An 18,395-nucleotide genomic window follows, 5' to 3' on the forward strand; every position below is an offset into this window, starting at 1 on the left:
CCCTTCTTCACAGGCTGATATCCCTTCAAGGCCACAGGCCCGTACCAGCTTTCTCTCTCTCGGCTTCTGGGGGGGGGGGTGCTGCCCAAATCCTCTCGGGGCCTCTCTCCCTCTGTCTCTCCTGGGTGGGGGGGCTGCCCAACGCCTCCTGGTGCCCCCACCACCCTTCCATCCTGAGGGGTCAGGCCTACCTCTGCCGGGCCGCAGGTTTTCCCTCCCCCGCCCAGCTCGAAGCCGGGCAGGGGAAGCCTTGCCTCTTTGCTGGCCGGAAATCAAAGAGAGAGCCCAAGGGAGTGCTCTGCTTCTAACCCCTGTGTTCTCAGAGGCGCATCCACCCTCAGTGGCCAAGCCTGGTGTCAATTTTAGAATCTGAACACCTATTGGCCTCTGGCCACTCCATTCCCAGAAAACCTGCTTCCTGTAAACCCATGACACGCCCAAACCATGGAACATCTATGAAACACACACCAATCTTGTCCTAAACAATTTTCTACATAATCTATTTATTCTGTAATCTAGAACACAACCCAAACTGGATATTACATCTGCATCTAATAGCTGTAGACCATTAATAGCATTTCTGATTAGACAGAAGTACATATTCCTCAGATAAAGCTGTATCCAATCATCCAAATCAAGCTACTTTGGACTTTCTAAAATGTAGAAAAGTGAAATACTGCTGCCAAAAAAAATATTCATCAGAACTATGATAAAAGAATTGTGTGAAAGGCAGCATGCTGGAAATTTTAACAATCCTACTGCTTCTCATAATTTGTAAGAAATGAAAATTGTACCAGTGACTTAAGGGAAAAAGCAAGCTTTTACCCCTGATGAACTGTGAGCATTTTTTACTGTCTTACTTCTCTTAATCTGGGAAATGTGTAGCGACTGAGCTCATCAGCACATGCCTGCAGGCCTCAAGTGACACCCTGGCTATGCTTCCTTACCCTTTCATTCTTCTGACACAAGACTGCTGCTTTCTTCTGGGGTCTTGCTCAGGAGAGGGCTCATGAAAGGCACAGACTTTTATCTCTGTATCTTGTGCCTTAATGACTATGCAGAATTATTGTACAGCTGTTGATATGTGTAATTTAAAAAGAAAAAAGACTGTATTAGTAACAAATCTCAGAGAACTAGCACCGCTGAGGTTGTTCATGGCTTTGGAAAGGTGGGGGATGAGAGATTTTGCTGACATTTGCACTTGGATAGCATTGAAACGTGAAACAAAAATGGTTTATAAAATGTATATTAGTTTCTCCACACCATCGGAAAATAACACTACTCTCTTCCCAAATTATACATAAAAATAAAGAACCCTTCATGATGGCTGCTTTCTGCAGAGCTCACATAAATGGCTTCTAGCTGTCACTGTCTGGCCCAAAGCTTAATTCCACTGAGCTGCTGAGAATAAAAGAGAGTGATTAAAGGAATTCAGTGTCACTTCCAGTACTGGTTTTGCAGTATACTGGGACACTATAATAGATCAGCATCCCTAATGCAGTTTGGAACTCCAGCATGTGTCTGCTGTACACCTCAACTCAGAAATCTCTCGGATAAGACTTTAGGCCACATTTTCTATATAGCTGGAGACTACTGGTTTCATGTAAAGCTGCATTGATCTGTTTTTAATACTCCCAGCACAGAATGTGCTGGATCTGACTTCCAAAGCTGAACTGCAGTAACAGGTTGAATCTGCAATTGTGCTGAGTATATCAAAGACTATTTTCCCTTCTAAAGCACAAACATCTGTCAGGCTCTCCTCTATATAGATGTAGTAACTTTTTTTACTTGAAGATGTATTCTTGACTATGAAATCCTAAAGATGCACTATCTATTGTAACTTTTACTTTACAATCCAGGCAATGATGGGAACACATTTGTTAACTCTAAAGAAACTATAGTAAGCAACCTTTCTTTGGGTAATCTATCAATTCATTTTATGACAGAACACATAGCACAGCTATTTGAAGAGCTCCATGGTAAGCTTCACTTAAAGCAAACAGTTGTACATTTCTAATTATAAGTCAAAAAACTCTCTGCATTCCATATCTGATTCAAATTTTGCTTTTAATAAAAGGAACTGCAACATATATACCTTCTGGAGCAAAATGAGTGAAAAAATAAATAAAGCAATTTGAGGAGGTCTCAAGAAAAAAAGAAGTGCTAATAATTTTAGTATTAGGGAGAGGTTCAGAGACATGACACTAATGTCAGTAGGGACAGGGTGAAGCTCTTGGGTTCCAGTCCAAATCTTTCAAATCCAATGCTCTAAATCAGAGTCCAAACTCTAAATGTAGGTGTCTAAAATTAAAATGGCCTAAGGGGTCAACAGTCTATCTTCCAGTTTATTTAAGAAACTGTATAGTTACTCAACTGTGTGAAGGAAAAAACCAACCCAAATCACAAAGCTCATGCCCTAAGTTCAAGTGTCCAGGTTTAACATACAATGATTTGCTGTATTCTATGCACTGATTTTCCCTAAAGTTAAAACTTTTGCCTCAGCCACAGGGGTCTCTTTGCTCATAGTATTCTGAATATCAAAAACCCTCTTCACATGCCATGGGCAGCAATACAGCTGATTAACACATGTATTAAGCAGCTGTTCCCTTCAGTTTTTACAAATTTGGCAACTGCCTTCTATACACTCCGTCACTCCCCCCCTGCCCCTGCTAAGTGATCTATCAAGGGAAGAAGTACAATTCAGAATCTGAGTGTTAATCCTCCAAATATTTAGTAAACTACAGTTGAGAATGATTGGAAGTTATAGAATTGTACTGCCAGAAGATGCAATGACAGGTTAATAGGAGTTGAGAAGCTCAACTCCTGATTTTAAAGGGTCATATATAAAATTTTTTTACGCTCATTTTTTCTGCCTCTTTGAGAAGTTTTTAAGACAACCACAAAATATGTACACTTTTGAGTGGACTATTACATCTCCTGGCTACAGCACCTGACTCTAACTCAGACTGAGGAGAGATGTGCTGTAAATGTTCCATGTCTGCACTTCAGCACCTGATGTATCCATCAAGATGATGATTATCATAACATCATTTTGCAAATGCTCTTTACAGGGCAGGAAATGTTTTAATAACAAGAGATCTTTGTCAATGAGCCAATAACCACATAGCCACTCAGCAGAAACCCAACTGCCCTTTCAGTGCCAGGTTTGCACCAACAAACCTCACACACCTTGTACATAACATTCACTGTCCTGTAGAAACAGAGGCCATGACAGTTCAATCATGTCTTGCACATGTGAGGTTATTTTCATCCCAGGTCATGTAAGAATGAAATAATAAGGTGGGATTGCAAATCCTTGCTGTTAATGATCTTTATATTAAACCACATATGTGAGAGAAGAAAAAAAACCACCAAACCAAATCAAAAATACCCACCCCCAGTACAAGATTAGAACAAACCCAAATTCAAAGAAAACCCTGAAGAGCACTAAAAATACTGAAGAGCACTAAAAAAATCCTGCATCATTCACTCCCTAATAATCTCACTGCCTCCCAAATCAGCTCCCTTGGGAAGCCAGCAGGGCCAGAGCTCCACTACACACTACACCCCTCAGCATTCCCTGCTGCAAGCCTAGGACACACAGGTGAAGGAGAAGGGAAGGACCTGTGGAAAAAGCTTGCACTGCCCAGCAGGAACAGAAACTACTGTGTTCTAGATGTTATTGTGTCCTAGATGTACATGCACACAGAAATGCATGCACACATACACACATACATATAGATATTTATTCCGCCCTAACAGTGTATAAACCCCTGTGGCAAACATCTTTCTCCACCACAAATACAGCGAAGACTTACCAGCTAGAATGCATTTTGTCTTTGCATGAAGGTTGATATTTTACATCCGCAAGTGCTCCTGACCCCTTTTCTCTAATTGATTAAATGAAAAATAAATTCAAAAAGTACTAAGACATCTCCTACAGTTCTGCCACAGAAGTAGAGCAAACTGCCCAAGCAGTACTTTGTAATTTCCTTCTGAGTTAAACCGCAGAAGTGCTTTTGATTAGAACTGTGGCAAGCACACATTTTGCTACTATTCCTTTGGCTTCAGTCAGCAGCACAGCTCTTGGAGCTGGTTGAAACCTTCCCATTAAATTTGACACTCAGCAGCAGAAAGAATGCTAAACCAACAGAAGAAACCATCAGGCTCCATATTGTTTTCTCTTGGGAACATTGGACGTGCCAATAAACCCTCTGATTAAAACAGATCAGCAGAACCAAAAGCTGCAGAAACACTACAAGGAAAGAACATGAGATGAGTATCTGCTCCTTAAAAGGCCTATGGCATGAGAAAATAAGAAGTTTCCTCATCTCTGAAACTGCTCTTCATATTCCAAATGCTTTCTCCCCAACATATCCTGAAGCATAAAAATAACAGCCAGAGAAAGTGCTCTGCTGCTTCTACAGTGCAATTCAAGGAAGTCCATTAACATTTCTTTCTCATTTATAAGCACCTCAGTAACCGAAAAAAAATTTTGGCCAGCCAACAGTGAGATGTACAAGTGATGCTTTTGGACCTTGATTGCCCCCAAACACTTTCTATTTCTGGGGTCAACTGCCTCCAGGCATGAGAGAGCATCCAGCTGGACTCCCAGACTCTGAAAAGTGAGGGGAAATGTGACCCTTCCCCAATCCACGAAGAGACACCCTCACGTTAACTATGTCAGAAGCACCAGAGAAAAGGGCCATCAACACAAATGAAAAGATATAAAGGAATAATCAAAATTTGCAATAAGAACAAAGACATCTTCTTGCTACTATTAAGTCACCTTAGTTTTTTTAAATTTTACCTGTATGTTTCTACACTCACAGTCAATAGGGGAGTCTTTTGCATCGTTAAAGGACTACAACACTACCTGAAATTTATCATGTCAAGTACTGCAGCATGTGAAAGTTCTCACATTAGAGTTCTCACATTTCACACAGAGTAAACCTTGAAATTGTCATGTGAGGTGCAAAGTGACAGTCACATGCCGTCCCTCCTGTTCTAGCACCAATCCACATTTGGATTCCTTTCAAACCAAGTAAACTTAGAAATTCTGTGTGGAAGTATGCTGCAAAGGCAAGATGCTCAGGTTAGTGAAGATAGAGGCTATGACAAGGTACATGAAGGTTATCCTAATGGCAACAAGCATAGCTTTTGGCATAAGTGCATCAGGGAAAAGAACAGCTCAACTGCAAATGCTAACAGGCAGCAGAGCAGTGGGGATGTGGGGGTCCGTGAGCAAGTGAAGCTGAATTGTGAACTCTCAGGCAGAAGCCTGGTACCTGCTCCCTGCAGTCTGTACAGGCAGCTTGTAACCCTCCGTGACACCTGGACTAAACACAACGGTCCCATTCTGAGTCCTCCAACTAGCATAAAGGCAGAACATGCAGTTAAAAGGGCTGCTCACACATGGTGTTTCTGCACATTAACTGGAGAAAAACAGGAGTCGAAGTGTTGAAAGTAAGGGTTCCCTGAAAGCAGTAGCAGTCTCAGAATGAAGAGGCCAAGGAAAGAAGGCAGCAAAGATCATAACTGGCAACAAGAGAAAATCCTAGAGATGAGAGATTAGTGGAGACGAATGCCAGGGGATGCCCAGGAACCCTGGCCAGTGTTTTCCAAGATTGGTAACTTCGAGATGAGGCACAGCACAGATCAATGTAACTTTCTACCCAGCCTTCCCAACCTAGCAGAGTTCACCCCGCTGGGAAAGGAAGAGCCACTGAATGTAGTGGTGGCAGCAGAGCAGGTGAGTGATATCCCAAATGGGACCAATGTGATGAAACCCTAACCCTTGCTGGTTTTACAATAAACCCACTTCATGCTGATTTTAGCTCTGCCTCAGCTTTGACAGCAGCAACACTCAATTTCCTCTTAGTTCTCCTCAGCAAGCTGTGGCCTATCTTTGGAATAATACTGCCTGTTTATCGATGTTTAAGCACATTTGATTCACCATTTACAAAATAAAAACAGTATATACATCTAACACACATCTATATATACACCTAACTCCCTCAAATCAAAGAATAATTAATGTTATACAGATAGCTGCTCTTACCTCATGGAAAACACAGCCTAACAGATTAAAAAAATAAACGCTAATCTAAAACTGAAGTTCACAATTAATAATAAAATGTTAGGAATCCGTTGAAGGATCTCAAAAAATTAATTTTCATTTCAAGATTTCTATTTCATATATCATGGAAAGAAGCAGGCAGGAGTATAAAAGCTTGAAAAAAGAGCATCTTATTCTCCTGGGAGTTCATTTTATGCTGTAACTGGTGAAAAGCCTCTTCAAAAAAGGTTATAAATACCATATTAATTTCATTAGGAAAGCTCCCATGGCATATTAATTTAATTTCTGGCACTGTTAGTGCATCTTTTTAGATGCATAAAATCTTAGAGGTAATTTCATTAACAGTAAAGATCTGAAAAAGGCAACTAAAATATTTTAAATAGATTGGTGACAATTCAGCTAGAAAGCATGCAAGTTTACTCTAATTCTCTTCCAATTAACACCACCCTGACACACAAGAGCTAGCAGGCTCTGCCACTGAAGTTATGTTATCCCTAAGGCCTCTGTATTTGCAAAGACTGCATGCATAGCTCTCAAAAGATTAATGACCTGCTCCTTTATTTAAGGCAGATACTCATCTTCAGTGATCACGTATGAGCTCTGCAGCTAAGCATGAAATTTAACAGCTGTCTTAGCTTATTCTGCCAAGAAAGAAGATTTTTTTCCCCAAACACTTACTGCACTGGAGTATTCTGGACACATAAAATATCCTAAGTGCCAACATGTGCAATAGCAGTAGCAGCTTCTCCATCCTGGCCTTCATTCTGTAGCCTGACTTTGCGTACAGGACTCTGAAGCTACCCATGGTCTCAGCAAAGCCAACAGGAGCTTTTATCATAGGACATAGATTTATAAAATGCAAGTAGATAGAAAGCAAGTCCTAGCAAAGAACATTTCACACTCTGTGATCACTTCTACAAATACAGGATGTTTATTTTGTATGTTTTAAGTCATGACAGTTCTAAAACCCTCATACACTTACTGCTTAACTGAAATACGAGCTCAGCTACTACACAAAAATAAATCCTTTTTTTTCAGTCATTTTAAACCCAAACTCCCCAATCAACTTCACTCTTAGTCACAAGAAAGGTGATACAAAAGGGCTTCTTTGAACAACAAAGATACAACCTGTGTGTCCAAGGCTGTTACTTTTTATTGATTCATGATATTAATCTAATGAGTTAAGAGTCTATAAATCAGGAGTGGGAGTATTTTCTGAAAAGGATGCTAGAGTTCAACAAGACCTATAGAATTTTAAGAAGAAATTCCATCCCTGAGTTCTACAGCTAGAGTGATTTCAGGAGATCCGACCATGAAACCTCATGAACGTCCCACCAGCCTCAGCAAACTAAAGAGACACGTCCCAGACATCTCTCCATCAAGATACTAAATCCCCACAACAGAGGCAAAGTCTCTGAAGATTTTACCCTTTGATACATAGAAACTACATTCTGAAATAAAAAAGATAACTTTTAGCCCCAGTCCCCTTAAAACTAAGGCAAATTTGGATAGTACATTTTCCCATTCTTTGGGCATTTCATTTGAAGGACTTTTTTAATAGGTAGGGAAAATTAATTTTAGAAATTTTGTTTCCTGACTGATCAGAATTCACAAAGCAATATAAGCCCTCTGATTGACAAGCACAGGATTCCTAGGAAAACATGGATTTGGAACAGTTCTGGAGGATTCCAGAAAGGGAAAGGTTGGAAGGGAATGCTGAAAAAGCTGCCATAGCTTCCCAAAGACTACACCCTTGCAGGTTCAGTTTTAAACAGGCATATCTAAGACCTAGGAAAACGTTTGTTTCTGCACAGTACTGAAGAACAGACAGCGCACAAGGGTTTGGGACTTAGGTGCAACTCTATCAGATACAGAATCAGTGTTTTGAATTAGGGTTTTACAGATTGGCTATTAATGAAATTACAACTTCATCTGGAAGTTTAATCATCAGGAAAATAATGAACTTTTTTAAAGTACTTCATTGGACCTAGAAGCTTAAATCCAATTAAAAGAAGTCATGTGATCTCTTAAGCACCTGTAGTCAGCTTTTCAAGTGAGGCAAGGAGCATTGGAAACTTTTGAAAGATCTTCTCTGTATGGCTACTAATATAAAATAATTCATTTTAACCTGTCTCTGAAAAAAAACCCAAATCACATTTATCTCAACTATTCACACACAAAACTTAAATGTGCTATTGCAAAACATTAACAAAAGAGCTATCAAGCCACTGGACGTTAGAGCTATAGTCTGCTTTTTGCTACATTTGGTCAACTTTATTGAATCCTGAGCCATTTACATACAGAGGAAGATTCCAGAGGAATACATTCTGTGAATGGCTAGTAATTTATTTAAAGGAAATGTGCTTATTTTTAACCGAAATATGTTTCCTGTAAATACTGTGAGATCCTGCTGCTAACTTTTTCTGTAAATACAAGAAACCGTCTTGTCTTATTTAACATGCATTATATGCAGTGACCCAATTTTACACTGCAAGGCTTCAAGAAGAGCTGTTGGATCTACAAATATGTAACACCGCTACATTCCAGCCAAGCAAACAGTGGGAACATGAAAAAGTAACACAGAAGGAGAACTGCATATTATTAGCAGTTCTCGCCATCCAGATATTTTATTAAACAGACCATAAGTTTTGTTTACCTGGCTGCTTAGGAATTTCTAAAAATTAAAATAAAAAAATCCCAACCAATCAACTAACCAAAAAAAAAAAAAACCCACACACAACTTCCCTGGAAAATTACTGGAGAATTAGCTTATTTCCTACTTCAAAATAATTTTACAAGGTTTAAAGATTTCTACAGGTTTTGAGCAAATATTTTTGCAGTTTGACAGTAACTCATGCTTCTAGAACACATCCCTAAGTCTTCAACTACCTTCTCCACATCCTTTTCTTTCAAAAGTAGTGAAAGCTCCTTATAACTGTGTACATAAAGTTTTATATCTACAGCTACTGCATTTCATTGGCTTTGTAACTTAAGCTAGAAGATCAAACAAGGTCACACATTGCATAAACAGCTGTGCAGACAGGGAAGTTCTGCTTTGGCATTTCCACCTTCACAGCACCTGGTGAACCCCTGTCTGCAGTGCTCATTATCTCAAATTACAAAACTACAATTAACACCAGGTTAAATTTATCATGGTATAGCAATAAAAACAAATAAGATAACCACAAGATACTGTAATTAGAGATTGACTTACTAGACATTTTTGCATCTGGATCTCAGGACTTTACTCCACAGCATTGAATCACTTTTAAAATTAGCTGCTCTTAAGACTGCAAAATACACAGTAGTGATGAAGTAACAGGTTTCATGAAAATCTATTCTTTTTTTCTTCCTCTCTCTAAACATAATGTATTTTCCATAGCCATATCCAAGAAAGATATGGCTTGGAGATAAAATATCACCAGAAATCACAATTATGTGGCAAACTATTTATACAGTTATATTTTGCCCCACTTTAAAAGTGAATATACTGACATGGCATCATTTCAAACAGCTCAAAATAGACTTTTTTCATAGATATTAGTCATGAGACATATTGTAAAATATCTGGGTCTTAATCTGCAGCTCTCTGACAGCAAAAGACAATTTTATGGGTTTGAACAGAATAATGGTAATGGCAGTGAACTAAACCCACTTGTTGTCCATCCACTCTTTTAGTATTTCAGCTCAAAATGTATTTTACTACCACAATGACTCCCTCTAAGGTAACTTTCTGCCAGAGATACTCAGAACTCCACAACTTAAAGGCTATTTTTTGGCCTTATTCTACTAGAAGAGAAGGCCCACTTCAGTGGCTTGGAGGGGGTGGATGGATTTTGCATTTTTAAAGCCCCAGACCTCTTTTTCTCCAGTTCCTAAGGACCATGGCAGCTTGACTCTCAAGGGATTTGTTACAGAAACATTTTCTCATCCACTCATACGTCTCAGATATAGAAGAAAAATGGTGCACAGAAAACATACATACACATGTTACTATAACCTCTGTAAGAAAATAATTGGGGTAATGCCAGTCATAGGACTATTTCTACCCAAAATATACAGTAAAATTATGTGCTCTCCCAATCTTTACCTCACAAAAGTGAAGCAACTTCTAATGGAAGTAAACTCAATTATGAAATCCAAAGAAGGATATTTCACATTTTTCATTCTTTAAAGATACATTTAATGACAACCAAAAGGTTTCAGAGATATCTTCTCTCATAAGTACATCTCTTTCTATTTATACTGGATAGGAAAATATTTAATCTTAAATATGAGAGGCATGTGGAATGAAACCTAACAACTGAATAGCTCTTGAAGGGGCCATTTCTCATGTAAAGCATATTTTAGGACACAAAACTGGAGGAAGGAAAATTATAACAGCTCTGTTTCTCAAATTCTTTATCAAAGAAAGTCAAGAGATTTTCATCTAGATGCAAACATGTCATCAACTCCAGACACTTAGAACTAAGCTGCTCAGGCTGAGTGAGTATTCATCTCTGGTGGTAGCAAAAGATAATGATTTGTATTTCTGTGCTAATTGAAGTCTTAGCAGCCTTGTGTGCTCATAATCAAGCACCTGATCTGCATTAGCACTGAGGGGAGCAACCAGCAATACTTCAACTGGAAGCACAGGCATCAGGTTTTCCAGGGTGAGTACACAATGCTTATCTGCAGACATGAGAATATCATCTTTTTGAAGTCAGAGCGCTACCAAGCCTCATGAGCAACACACCATAGCAGTGAGGAGCGTGTGTCAGTGAGTGCCACAGCCTTGCTTTAAAGATCACCTCATGTGGAATAAGTAATTAATAGTTTGTAGCATGTGTTTTTAACCACAAAACCAGCTGAAATACACTTGGACCCTACTACAAAATTCTTATTAATTCTCCCAGTCACAAGTATTGACATTCAGTTGCCAACTACTAGCCACTGTTTGACACATCCTCCTCTGCCAATCACAGATAATTCCCTTTGAAAGGTAAAGGAACAGAGAACAGTATTTGGGATGGATTAAGGGACAGGAAACAGGTATCTCCCGTTACAAAGATGATGTAGCCCAGCGAGAGACAACATAGTGATTATTGTTACAAAAACCACAGGTCTAGATTTATGATGCTGCTCTTTCTTCTGCATGGGCTTTCATCAGTCAATGTCAGAAGAAATTTTGAACAATGCAGAATTATAAAAATGTAAGCTGTGTTGCCCAGGAGACAATACAGATCTCTGCATAGGGTTTCTTAAGAGAACTTTCATATAACATTTTTTTACAGCCTCATTTCCTCTTATTCTTGCCAAGAAAAGACATCCTTCTAATAATCCTGGTTAAATTCTGCTTTGAGTATACACTAATAATAATAATAATAGCTACCTTTGTATTTCCTGCCCAAAACTGTTATACAGTCCTTATCTACTAGGCATGCTCAGGTTGGAATGCCAGAGCAGAGATACAAGTGCAACTACACACAGTGAGAGAAAGAGCAAACCAGCAAAGCACTTCTGGGTACCTCAGAAAAGGATCATTACTCGTATGAGTGTGAGCAACTTTTCCTACTTTATTTGAAATTCTGTCTTGAAGAATTGAACAGTGAACTGAACCACAACACAAACATCTAAGAAAACTTCATTTATAAACACAGATGTGAGTTCTGTATATCTGAGATTCATATGCATCCATACAAAGAAGCCTGAAGGCATAAACTGTCTATTGCTAAGAAACACTTTGCTTCTACAGTTTTCATCAGCCACTGAGACAATCCCAGCTAAAAGGCGCAAAAATTCATTCCTTCACACAGGTCTTCTTTCAATACAGAAGTACTACTGCAAAAAGTCCAGTAGTAGAATATCTGATTTTCCTTCACCTGCATCCTGAGATATCAAAACTGTACATGATAAGAAGCTGTGAGAGTAGCTCATGGGGCCTCAAATCTCTGTGGAAAACCTGGAAATGCCACCCTAAATGACTTCATATTGGTATGCCTTCCCATAGTTTTATTTTGAACCTTGCTTTTTATGGTTGTTAGAAAACCAAACATGAAACACCAACATTGATATAAACCATTTCAGCTCTCTTGATTTTTCATTTAAATTCTGAATTTTCAGGTTAACTTCACAATCTTCAATTTTAATCCCCTCCTTGTAAATGCATGGTACTCAGGGGTAATGAAAAAGGATACTACTTTTCAAGGCAATTTCCTACCAGCCAGCAGCTTCAATTTAGCAAAGTGCAAATAGTGTATCAATCTGGTTTTACTTAACCTTATCCATGTGGCTTTCTCCGTTATATGTTCTCCTGTTAATTTGTTCTGAAGGGAAGCTTGTCTCCAGCTCTTAACTCAACTGTACTTGGCAGAACAGATGAACATACCATACTAACTGAATCTTTCCCACATGTGAACTTTACAGGTTGTATACTTTGTCATTCTTTCTGCTGAAACTACATAAATGTGCCTTCCCTTTATACTCTGCCTCTCCCTTAAACCAGTGGTACTCTTCCAGAGACAAATATGTAAAGGGTTATTTAGAGGGACATGGAGGTGATTTCATTGCTTCACACTTAATTATAGTTTGTTAAATCAATGCTTTATTTATACTAAAACAATCCTGTCTCATTACCATAATCTTATTTAATACACCTGTATGTCCTCCTCTTCATCAGAATTGACAATGTAACAGCTCTAGGACTTGAAATAGAAGCTACTGGGATATTATATATTCTCAGGTAAGAGATGGGCAGATGTTAAGGGATGGCAGATCTGAAACTGTTCCCGACACATCCATCTGCAATGCTTTGGTCTGGGTTCTGTTCTCAGGTAAGTATGTTACTCTGATTAGAGGAAGAGTGTTATCATCTCTGTATCTAAGGGTACAGCTTGATAATGTGTGTTTTCTTCTACTGTCTGCTGCTTAGTACAGAGTAAATCTACGTAATAAATTCAAGTTCACCACCATCAAGCAACTGTCCTTTACATTGATCTCGGCTCTAAGAGGGAAAACTATTTAACACAGGATAAAAGCCCCTTTGCACTACCTCAGAAACTCTGCAGGCAATGTAAGTGTTTGCACAGAAATTTAATCAGTATACAGCTAGACAGATACATCTGGGTTCATCCCCCCATGTCCTTGCTGAGCAATTTCCAACAGGGTGTAAGGTACCCTACAGAGTCACTAATTAGTAACAGTGAAATGACTCGGTCCAACCAGAGACAGAGCAATGCAAGCCAGGCACTGTTTCTTGCACTTCGTTTCTTGTTGCAATAGATCTCAAAAGAGATGAGAAAAGCTAAACCAGTAAAGATATTAGTGTTATATGATGTTATTGGGCATTCTTGTACTCAAGATTCGCGTCGTTTGAGTCAGACAAGACCCTTTACAAAGTCAGGCTCCCAAATTAAAGATCTTCCACTACTGTGCCGTGTCTATGCACACACTGGTTATGGGACACAGTCCTTCTTTGCTTGAAGAGTGTTTTTGAAGGAAATTATACTTGTACTATTTAGAAAGTAAATACAATGGAAAAAAGTAAAGTGATTTGACAACAAATATCAGCTCTGTAAGAAAGGTCTCCTACCCCTGTGCCCTTGTTCTTGGGACTAGAAGTCATCTGATGGATGACTGAATTGTCAGTCACTCATGCATTTAGTGTTTCAGCAGTACCAATACAACAACCTGAGCCCAGCCTGCTCTGCAATACAAAGGAATTCATTCACTATGTTTTTCAATCAGAAATACAACATCAGCAGAGTTTCACTCCTGTTTAGGTGCTGAAACATAAAAGACAGAAAATAGAAAAGAATTTTTCATTCAGATTTCTAATAGGCACTGATTATTTTACCAGTTTCTATGGCACTATCACCATGGCAGCTAGCCATTTTAATCAAAGGCATTCGAACACATTTCTGATAACATCACACTCTTACATCTCCTGGGCACATGCAGCAGTAACCACTTTGTACAATTCCATAGGACAGAGGCCACTAATGTCAGCAGACATCAGGATTAGAAATGTGATATTTCAAGCATCTAATTAAAGAACAAGATCTCAGTGTTCCTTACTCTAATTCTGAAAACAATAGGGGAAATATAACCATTGTGACCAAAATGAGAATCAAAATTCTTCCACAGCTTGCTCAGTTTCTACATGGGTTTTGCCCCTTCCTTGATTAACTACTCAATGCAAATGATTACTCAGCATATCCTAAGAGAATGTGCAAATGGAAAAAAAAATCACTGTAGAGAACTGAGTATCTGCAAAATACTCACAGATAAAAATAGCTATTTACCCTTTGTACAAAACCCCCATACTTTGCTCTGTGTACAGGCTAAATTGAAGCATTGCATACAAGGCTGAAATCATGAGCAGACAGCAGCAAAACTCAGGGTTCTGACCAAAGGAATTTTCAATGTAGAACAGAAGCATTCTAATTTTACTAAATATATAATGAAGAATTTGCAAATATACTCAGCCTGAAAAATGCCCTGCAAGTACTGAAAAATACTTCCAGCAACAGCACTCCTTCATGTCATCTATGTAATACTTAAGAAAATAATTTTTCAAACTAACTTATAGCAAATTCATACTTTTGTCCTGAGATTTCTGGATTTTTTTTTTACTAAAAGTGTATTTCAAAAGGCTGAGATACTCTAAATAAATGAATTTATAAACCCTTTTAATAAAAGCTAATAAGCAAGCTGAACAAATTCTCTATTTCAAGCCTCAAGCTTTTCAAAATGTCCATCCAAGAGATATTAAATAAATAGATAATGTCAATAATGCAGATAATGTCAATACAGATATTGTATTGATATCTATATTGTGTCAATACAGATGATGTCAATAATCCACAGTAAAACATACAGCAAAGCACTAATCTAACACTAAAGCTAAAAATCACTGGCATAACAACATCCTAAAATAGACAACACCAACCTCAAATAGAGGAATAAGAAACTCAAGTAAACTGAGAATGAGACAATACATCACAATTAGCTTTGTCTTTTCAAACTGCTTAAACTCAGAAATAATCATGGAAAGTCATGTTAGGAGAACAATATGAAAACAGAACAGTAAGTCAAGTCTCTCGCATCTCCAGTACCTCCATGCTTGTCAGATTTATAGTTTTTCCTCCCTTGGGTCAGTAGCTCGGGAAGGACAACAAAAAAAGTCTAGAAAATATGACAGTGAAAGTGTTGTACTGTTACATGTATATACTAATTAATCTGCCCTTAAAATAAAGCCAGTCAATTACCACCTAGGATTTTAGAAGAGTTCTGCCATCTTACTCAACTTCTCTGTTTTGTGTCATGCTTTGCCTTAGGAAAACAATAAAAAATAAATACAGGAAAATGCAATATAATATCCACGCAATATTTCTACCACACCTCAATTGGTAAACTATTTTTGTATAAGTCCATACAGCTGAATTTTCAGAGCATCTAAGCAGCCAGGTTAATCTCCCAGTTTTTTCATTAGGGCAACCTGATTTATTTGTTTAGAAGATCCACATACCATTTAGCTCCATGCTTTAGTCTAAATATCAATGAATGCTTGTATAGTCACGTCAGTGATAAATGAACCAGTAGAATACAAAATCTTCAATAACAACAAAGCCTTTTCTGTTTTCAGTCCTCAATTTAACAACAGTTGCACCTGGTATTTTAAGCTTACCATTTGCTTAATTAAAAGTTTATGTTTAATTTTATGTTTAATTTTTGTTCAGTATGAATCCCAAGATATGTTACGGAATTTGAGTCAAAAGGAGCTTCAGATTTCATTATGTTTTTGAAATGCAGAAAATATTAAAGAAGGAGGCTTCATTAAAAACTGCAAGATATGAAGTGTGGACTATCTGGACACAAACATTCTGCTAGTTCCCTTGGTCTTTTCCTTCTCTCAGGTCCAACTTTCTCTCCTGTATAACTCAATACATAATTATGCTTTGCAAGTGTTCTCCTCCCATGAAGACTACACAGGGTTACTGGGTCCAAAGGCAAGAACAGGCAAAATAACAGTATGTGACAGCACAATGATATACACATTTTTTTAATTCTTGAGTTTATGCAGTATATCATAAATTCAATAAAAACCTTCTCCCCCCCCAAATAACACAGATAAAAAGAATTCATACAAGACTCTAAATCATCTGAAAACACCACAGGGATTATATTTAAAAATGCAGCTTTAATTTAAATTAGATGCTCTATGTATACTGCTGGTTAAAACATAGATTCCCTAATTTTTAAATAAGTAACACAAAGGGCAACTATGACAACAATTAGCACAATGGTTGCACCAGTAACATCAGTAAGTGTTCACAGCCTGCCTGTGCACAGCTCCATGAAATGCCTTACCTGGAGTCCCATTCACTGAATGGCCTTTTTGCTGAGTCTGCCAACATGACAATAAGAGATGCGCCAGGGCACTGAAAGATGCAGAGTGAGGCTTAGTAGGGAAGGACTAAGTACCTTTCTACCTGCTCATTACACAGTTCTTTGGAGTCTGCAACAGCCAGCCAGCATCACCTCTACGTGAATACGTACTGATTAAACCAAGATTAAAATCTTCTAGAATCCATTGGCAAAAAAACCCAAACCAACCTTTTCCAAAACCAGATACATTATTATTAAGCAAACAATCAGTTACTTTTGCACTATACACACACACAAATAAGACTCTATAAGACCTGATCCCTACCCAGTCTAATCCCCTTAACAGTTGTTATATTACACCTGAATTAACCTGTCCTGGAGATGACTGAGTTTCTTGTAAAAACTACAGACATGAAAATGTAGTACCACAAAAGAACTAGACTCACAAAGGTGCCATTGCTACCCCACGTCATACCACGACTGCTGCTGTGTGGGCATGCACAGCCCACAGAGGTTCTGTACTCCACACCAATATTATAGCTTTAGCAAAAGCAGCCTTGCAATAGAAAGTGTTCCAGAGGCTGGTAGGCACCGATATTCATCTATATTCCAGATTCAAATGGGAAAAGTCTAGCTCACCCCTGCGTGAGCAGCACAGTCATACCAGGGAAAAATCTGGCCTCCATCCATAGAAAGGGACCATTTAGTCAATTCACTCCAACAGCAGAAAACAGAGCCAGATCCAGCCTTAACAGCTCATATTTTAATAACAGATTGTAAATAACAAAACAACACTTTTCCTATCAGCAGCAGTTTCAATTCCAGAAGCTTAATACAATTTGCTTTAAATCTGTGCCATAGCAACCTTTATTAAAGTCAATGTCATCTGTAAGGACTGAGTTAAAATAAAATGTGGGCCAAATTTATCAGACATTAGTTCCCTTTGATACAGAGCTCAGAACACTGATTGTATGTCATCCTAGATACGGTATGAGTTGCATACGTTGCATCCAGCAACATATTTTAAACCAGGCCTCTCCAAAATACTCTCCCAGATCATCTGTTTTGAGTATTTGTCTGAGATGGTGAAGGTCAAATGAAAAGTGTGAAAGGTTTCTTTTGGCTTACATCAAATTTATATCCATATGCTAGAAAATGCAGCACTATTCAGGCCCAAGGAGAGAAGCCTCAAGAGTTTATTAAAATATGACAGTGTTTTAGCTGGTCAATTTAAAGGTACATCCAAGGGACAACAGAAGAGACCATTCCCTCTGGCTGTGGAAGCTGTGTATGCCCACGTAGCCATGAATATCACTGTGTGCGAGAGACACTGACCAGAACTGAGGAACTTACTGTGACAGAACTACAGCAAAAGTAGTCAACAATTTATCCTTTTATTTTCAGAAGTGGCTCAGAGGGCACAGTGCATCTTTATGTCAGACAGGTACCGAACGAGTCTCCAGAAAGCGCTTAGAACAGACATATTCCTACAACCTCCAGGGTAAGCGTAGGGGTAGTGAGCTTTTTAAATTTAGATTATGTAAGGTTGTGCCTCACTGCATTATGTTTTATATACACGTTATATCTCACTGCACTATATTGCACCCTGTGAACTCCTAATGAGCATTACTCCCGCAAATCCAGGCAGTACCCCCTTTTGTAGCTGTTTCAGGAGAACAAATATCATAAGTACATCAGATAGTTATCGAATGAGGTCAATCCTGCCAAATGTCCTGACATGGTCTAAGAAACACAGAAGAACATCCCACCTGCCCGAATCGGCCTCTTGCCCAAGCAGCACCGAACCACCCGGCCAGGGAACAGGCTCCTTGTAGAGGCTGAAGCCGCGAATGCAGGAGCGAAGCGAGTCTGCAATGCAGAAGCCCTTCCCGGAGCTCATCAATGAGCCGGGGGAGACGGGGCGGGGGCAGAGCCGACAGCCCTGCCC

The 18,395-nt window shown here is 38.7% G+C and overlaps 1 protein-coding gene across 3 annotated transcripts in view; it reads right to left on the reverse strand.

The window, feature by feature from the left end:
• Window positions 1-18,334, reverse strand: part of OTUD7A (OTU deubiquitinase 7A) — a 100,683-nt gene extending 82,349 nt beyond the window's left edge. For all 3 annotated transcript variants that reach the window (XM_031061046.1, XM_005425856.2, XM_031061045.1), the window contains exon 1: window positions 18,217-18,334. The gene's annotated coding sequence lies outside the window, so the exon portion shown is untranslated. The remainder of the gene's footprint in view (window positions 1-18,216) is intronic.
• Between the last annotated feature and the right edge of the window lie 61 nt (window positions 18,335-18,395).

Source organism: Geospiza fortis, unplaced genomic scaffold (genome assembly GCF_000277835.1).
Source record: "Geospiza fortis unplaced genomic scaffold, GeoFor_1.0 scaffold317, whole genome shotgun sequence".
Taxonomy (NCBI): domain Eukaryota; kingdom Metazoa; phylum Chordata; class Aves; order Passeriformes; family Thraupidae; genus Geospiza; species Geospiza fortis.